Here is a 7,002-nt window from a genome sequence, read left to right as displayed (position 1 = left end):
GGCGGGCCGGGGGGGGCTTGCGTGCAAACAGGGATGTTTTTCAGCCTGGACTGGAACTCATCCACTGGAACTCATCTGTGTGATTTCAACACACTTATCGAAATTTCGATGTGCAGGTATTAGAAGTGATTGCGCTGCATGATGATTGCGGTAAATTGGCACTTTGTGACAATTGCTTTCCTTAAGCTATTTTAAAGTTGCATTTTTTTTTCTTCTCCCCGAATCGAACTTTTTCTTTTTTGCAGATCTGTTCGACTATATTCCCATAACCCATCATGCCATTTTGGACCCGTTCATGAGCAGGATTAATTTTCACATTTCAAGTATCTAATTAAACATGATTTTCAGGCCCTTGTTGGCCGATCGTGTGCTCTGTCAGTAAATATCACCCAATTATCTCAGTTGAATACGTCACGAGCGTCAAAGCGTTAAAAGACCGAGGCACTGGAGCTTGCGCGCTTTTACATATTCAGGAGTTGCTGGAGCGTTTTGGCAAATCGGACTATTTGTTCAAGCAGAAACACCCATCAGTCTGTTTAAGATCTCGCTACATTTTGTATTAATGGCTGCCTTCACAAGTGGAAACACTGAGATCTGAATTCCAACTGGATGCATCGCTGTTTTTTTTTTCTGGGATGTTACTCTAAATCACTAATTGTCACTGGACAGACAAAAACAAAATAATTCAAATAAATTCAAGATGTAAACACTGATTAGCTGGCCCTTGACGTGTGTCAAAAGGACTCAAAATGGGTTTTGGGTGTCTTTAAGTCCCTGTAAAATGTATTGTGCATTTCTAAATATATTATCATTTGTACATGTTTGAAGATGGCTGCTGAAAATGTGTGTAAAGATTGATTTTATCTACATTTCATTCAGATTGTTTAGCGTAATGTTCTCGCTGTTAGCCTTAAGCTAACCTAGCTTATTGCTAATGCACTCAGGGACAGTTAACATTAACTTGCCGTGTATCTTGGGTATGTTGACACGTTTAGAAGATGTTTCAACTGACCTCAAGCTAAATTTGTCTGAATGCAAGGGTACACATTCGGTTTTATTTAAAAACAGTTGGCCAGACAATCCAGCTATATTTGAGTAACCTCAGTTTCTTCACAAGTAACGCATTGTCCGGGTCAAGCTCTTCAGTCCACCAAGCTTCTTCTCTAACTACTGACCAAGCCTCTGCCCCAGATAACAACCAAAAACTGAAAAAGGCAGAATCAAACTTTTTTTTTTTTTATCCTTGGTGAAAGGAGAACGTCTCTTCTTTCATTTGGTAGTTTAATATAGGTATAATCATTGACCACCATATCCCGTGGCTCTTAAAAATGTCAAAAAGCTCAAAATGGCTGGAAGTGAGACCAAAAAACAAAAAGAGGAAAAAATTGTCTTCTGGTCTCCCCATGTTTTTCCCTTTATCATAGAGTATCTGTTCGCAGACGATGTGGTGTGTTCTGGTTTGCGACAGGATATCTTCAACTGGCACTGGAATGCATCAACTACACTCTCAGTTACTTCACTGCTATCTCAGTGAGACAATTGAGCTATTGTCATTAAGGCTTAGTAGGACCCCGGGAAGGTGAAATGAATTCACCTCCCCCTGCTTGAACAAGGAGGTCGAACAGCAAGATGTTACCAGCGGGGTCTGTAGTGCGAGGCCAAGTGAAATCAAGATTTTGTACTAAAAACTACTCGATTCATTTGAGTAACATTGGCGTGACTCCCCCTCAAATATTCCCAATGAAACATTACTGCGATCAGATTACACTTTGGTGGATTTTGGGCCTGATGCTTAATCTGTTGGGTAAATAGCTCAGCGGACTCGTGTTGTTCCCGTGTTGCCGCATATGACGTGTTAAATACGCCAATGTTTTTTTAATGAGTTTCTACTTTAGACAGGCAAGTCCAAATTCAGAGTCGCACGCCTTCAATGTCGTGCTAACGTTGTTCTGCAACATGCCGGGAAGCACCGAGAACCACTGGAAGTGATGCAGTGTCATTAATAGTCCGAAGAGGTGGCAGAGAAGGTACCCAATTTAGCTCCAGTAATCCCACAGGGCACTTATCCCAAATGTTTCAGAAACCGGAATTTTGACCTGAACCCGTATATTGACTGCATGTAAACATGGTCATAGATAAATCTACTTGTGGACAGCATTGAGTATGTATGTAAATGAGGCAGCCGAAGCAACGGGGCGCTCTTTCAAATGCAGGTGCTTTTGTCACAGTGCCACCACTGAAAGCCTTCAATTAACCATATCGTGGGTATATATTGTGTGCGTGTGCGTGTGTGTGCGTGTGTGTTTGTGTGCGCATGTGTCTGTGTGTGTGCGTGCCTTGTGTGTCTATAGATATGTATTTGCTTTTGCATGTGTGCATACGTATATTTGTGTGTGTTTATAACTATTATATGTATGTGCTCGTGTTTGCGTAAAAGCAAGCAAGCAGTGTGTGTATGTGTGTGTGTTTGGCGAAGGGGGATGGGGGGTATACTGAATAGAAGCATTTCACACATTTCCACACATGTTCTGACTGCGCACTCATGAATGTTTCCGAAAAACATTAAAAACTGTCCAGCGTGAGGCTTTTGTGCTTCAACGACACATCTGTGCAGATGTTTTTGTAAACCCCACAACGACGTAGAAGTGCGTGAACGCGACGATATGAGCATGCGCTACCTCCGCATTGTCATCGCTGTCACCAATAATCCTCGTAATATATATATTTTTTTACTCTGTGTTGTGAATTAGGTCACATTTAACGGCGAGGATAAGCGCTTCAGGAAAGATGGATCGTAGAATCTTTAAAAAGCGGTCGTGAGGAGCGTTCGTTTGAAAAGGGTCCGTTCAGTCGGCAAAATAGCGTCTTAAAATGATCTTCGTTTGTCGATACTATTGACTGACCTTGATGTGGCGCTCAGTCTGTCTGTGTTCGTGGGAGAACCGTCGTCCACGCAGCATCTTCCTGCATTGTCGCCGGAAAGGGCACATTGCCATATCGCCTCCACGCGAGGCAAATGAGCAGAACAAAACCATCCACGGAGAGGCAAAGTGGGAAGAAATTATAATTCATGAGAAAGAAAAAAAAACTCCGATTGTGACCAGGACTTTCGAAAAGCTATCCCTAAAGTTCCCTAGTAAAAAAAAAAAAACGTGTCTCCTCTGAACTTTTTTTGTTTTGTTTTGTTTTGTTTTTGTTTTTCTTCTCTGGTCGAATTCTGTGCATCGACTGAGTGGAGCGCGCACCGACACACGCAAACGCACCACACGAGCCATCGACTACGATTTGGGGGTGACGTCACAAGACTACACGCGTGGGATGCCGCGGGTGGGTGAAGTCACGTGACACGACCCCCAACTTTCCACCGTGTATATACATTTATGTGGACGATTTTAATGTTCTCTCTTCTCTTTTAGATTTTATAATTTAACTTTTTTTTAGTCTTGATTTCACTGTGGGTTGGCCTGCTGTAGTGAAATACAAATAAAGCTGCCTTGCTTTCCTACAGTGCGATTGTCTTACTACGATTGCTAGTGTATTCATACTCGTAATTGATTTGCGCCTGTTCCAATAAAGTCAAAGTCACTAGTTCAAGTGAAATCAATACAATATCTGAGTGCAATACAGTATTATAACGTGCTAATCATTTGTGACCACTAGGGGGTAGCAGTGTACAAGAATGAAAATAAGGCCATTGACAGCATCCGTTTAAAAGAAAAAAAAAGTCGTTTTTTTGTTAACGTTGGATTAGAACAAAAAAAATATGGACGTTGAGGTTTGCTCCATGAATGCATTTTGGAATTATCACAAGATTTAACAGCATAAGAATGTTTCTGCAAGCACTTGAATGTGTTGTTCTCCTGAGAAGTTTAGATCATGAGGTCGAGTCATTTATTTATTTATTTATTTATTTATTATAAAGCATCTGTCCTTAAAATAATTCCATACTTGTGTTGTCTTCACTTGAATCTTTTTATTTATTCTCTCATTGGCTCAAGTTGCAGTGAGGCCTCGTGTTTGTGATTAAATTTGATTACATAGATATCACCAAAATACGTTTAGGCCCAAGTCACTTGAGTTCCTGACTATTTGCTGCACAAGTAGTGTGTTATATCTTTTGGGATTTGCCTGGAGTTATGACTCAGTGTAGTCACTGTGTGCGTACCCTCTGCGGTTTATTAAATCAGTTTCCAAAAAAAAAACATCTGTATGACCCCACAGTACACTCTCTGTGGACAGATTAAAGGAATGACCCAGTTTTGCTGGAGTGACCAGGACTAAAAGCAAACCTCTGCCCTTGGCCAACCACACTGGAGATTATTAATAATAATCCAAAATGGGCAAAGCTGAATTGGGCATCTTGACGGCAGGTGCTCGGGCAGACAGTGTGATCCTGTGCTCACACAAGTGATGCAAAAACTTGGCCCTTTACTTCTTGATACGGACCAAAAAGTAGTGCTTTGTTGCCATCTTGCAGCATTTTCATTCCGAGGAACAATGTTGAAGTGGGTTGAGGAGCTTTAGATAACATTGTTATGGGACTTTTTCTTCAAGCAATCTGATTTTCAATTCTTTGCAGTGACCCACGATGACATAAATTTGCGTCACCAAAACATATTTGTAATCATATGCAATGCGTATGGTCTATGTAGATGATTTTTTTTTTTTTTACACCGTATTTTTGTCATGCCATTCGATACATTTGGATTTTCATTTGCTGCAGACGATGCACACGACACAGTTGTGTGTTACATTTTTGTATACTATTTATGTTTCTCTAATTTCTATGTGATACTGGTGGAATTAAGAGGTGGATTAAGTTGGGTAAGTCCTCACTGAAGGCCCAGGTACCAAATGCACGGCCGGCCGCTGTGTACATTTGGTGCACTTTGGATTTCACTAATCTGAAATGTTCCTGGCATGTGTTCTCTGCGCTCAACATGTTCTCCTGACACTTTTACGCAGTATTCCAGAGACGTGTAACAGACCAAAGGCCAAACTCATTCTCGATGTCGACATCGCTCCTTGACCACAGCCCAAAGAACATGGCGTGATGACGCGGACGCCCCAACATGTTTTCTCATGTAATCCCACCATGTCGTTTTTAAATACACTCAACACTAAAATGTTTCATTTTGACAACATGATTTACCAGATTGGGCTCTCATATAGGTTTCTTAATTCATCTTCAGAGACATGATCATGTTTAATGCAACATTAGTTTAGTATCCACATGATACATTTAAAAAATGTCTCAGATTATCATATTACTAGTGATGTCAAATTTTGTGAGGAGCACCGATAATAACCAATAACAATAAGTATGATAACCATAGGTCCAATTCCATTTTTTGTTACTTTATTTAATTTTTGGGATTTTCTGATAAAGAGCAGAATTCATTGTTTCATCAATTACAGTAAGTCGTCAAGGCCCTGAATTAGCAAAGCAGCCCCACCGCATCACGCTATCACCAACATTTTTGAATGTTGGTATGATATTCTTTTTCTGAAATGCTGTGTTACCTTTACACCAGCTGTAACGAGACACACACCTCCCAAAAAGTTTAACTTTTGTCTCATCGACAACCAAAAAATTAGGGCTGAACAATTTTGAAAAATGAACAAATTTTAATTTGTTTCCCCCCCCCCTTTATTTTTCTGATTGTGATTCAGTATGCAGTTATTTTTTTGAGTTCCTGTTTGTATGAGGAATTTTAAATGATGGCAGGTGTGTGCTGACTCTCATTTAACATGATTTCGAATGTGATTGGTTAATGCTGACTTATACTTGTGCATAGACATTTCACACGTCAATCAACAAGTTGTTCATTTTAACTTCCCCTCGAAGAGCTTTAAAAAAATGTCAATGGAGTTGGCGAACATTAATGGCGGAAAAGTTGAATGATCATTGTCTCATTTTTTTACACCAGAAAAACCATTCGAAGAGGCATGAAGTCTTTTTATATCCATTGCGTGTTTATGAGCGCTATTCCAAGCTGAGGAAGCATTTGTATTATTGTCAGCTACTATTGCTATTTTTTTTTTCCTCCATGTGGAACAGTGTTGTTAGACCCGTAACCCAAAAGTGGCCTTTTGCAGGCATGCTTCAAAATATTTCAGAAGCACATTTAATGCACACTTGGCCGGATCCATTGATGACGAGTAATCCACATCAGATGATTCCTACGCTTGCGGCGACTGGCTCAAGTCATAAGCGCGTGGCTGACTTTTCCCAGCAGGCACCCTGCTGCTTCTGACAGAGGTCAGCATTAGATGAACAACCAGCTTTAAACTCTCTAACTGTCATTATACTTTTTTTTTTTTTTTTTTAAACAATGTGCATGATGTAAAGCAGATATTTTGGTTTTGGCACACACACAAAAAAAGAAAAACCCTAACGAAACACAAAACATGTTGGTAAACATTGCATCCGCAGCTTTAGCGTCCATTGTGATTTTCGTTGAAGTCCGACGTCCACACAGACAGAGGCTGTGCATTACAAGATGAGGCTGGATTAGACCACAGTGGGTTAATCTTTAGGCCTGCCATCTGCCAGAGCAATGAGAATTAAACCTGAAGCCATGGCCTTCACTGTACATGTACGCACAAGGTAGCCCGTCTCTTCCAGTGCACTTCACTGTCAGATGATCCTTTAGCGCATGATACGAAATCTTAACACATGCATCTTAAGGTCGATGAGACATGTTTATTGCCGCCTTTCCCTTTGCACTTGTGTTTTGTGTGTCTCTTTCAACTTTGCATGTCGACTACTTGATTACATGCTCTTTGCAGCAAACCGGCGAGGGGCCGCTGAGCTCACGTTGTGTACGTTCATCCGCAGATTCTGAGATTATAAAGTCGATTGTACTTCAGCAGGAGAATGGACAGTGAAAGCTTTTTTTTTTTTTCACGTTTCTTAATCCTTTGGCATGAAATGAGTTTTAATAGCTCGGAAGTGAACAATGTGTGGCCTCTTTTTGTTTGCATACTATATATATATAT

General features: G+C 40.5%; 1 protein-coding gene across 1 annotated transcript in view; it reads right to left on the bottom strand.

Annotated features, from left to right (window-relative positions):
* The window catches only part of chst3a (carbohydrate (chondroitin 6) sulfotransferase 3a), an 11,748-nt gene extending 8,546 nt beyond the window's left edge, over positions 1 to 3,202 (bottom strand). The window contains exon 1 of the mRNA XM_019859912.1: positions 2,904 to 3,202. The gene's annotated coding sequence lies outside the window, so the exon portion shown is untranslated. The remainder of the gene's footprint in view (positions 1 to 2,903) is intronic.
* Positions 3,203 to 7,002: the final 3,800 nt, after the last annotated feature.

Source organism: Hippocampus comes, unplaced genomic scaffold (genome assembly GCF_001891065.2).
Source record: "Hippocampus comes isolate QL1 unplaced genomic scaffold, H_comes_QL1_v1.1 scaffold64, whole genome shotgun sequence".
Classification (NCBI taxonomy): domain Eukaryota; kingdom Metazoa; phylum Chordata; class Actinopteri; order Syngnathiformes; family Syngnathidae; genus Hippocampus; species Hippocampus comes.
This window is presented reverse-complemented; position numbering and strand designations above follow the sequence as displayed.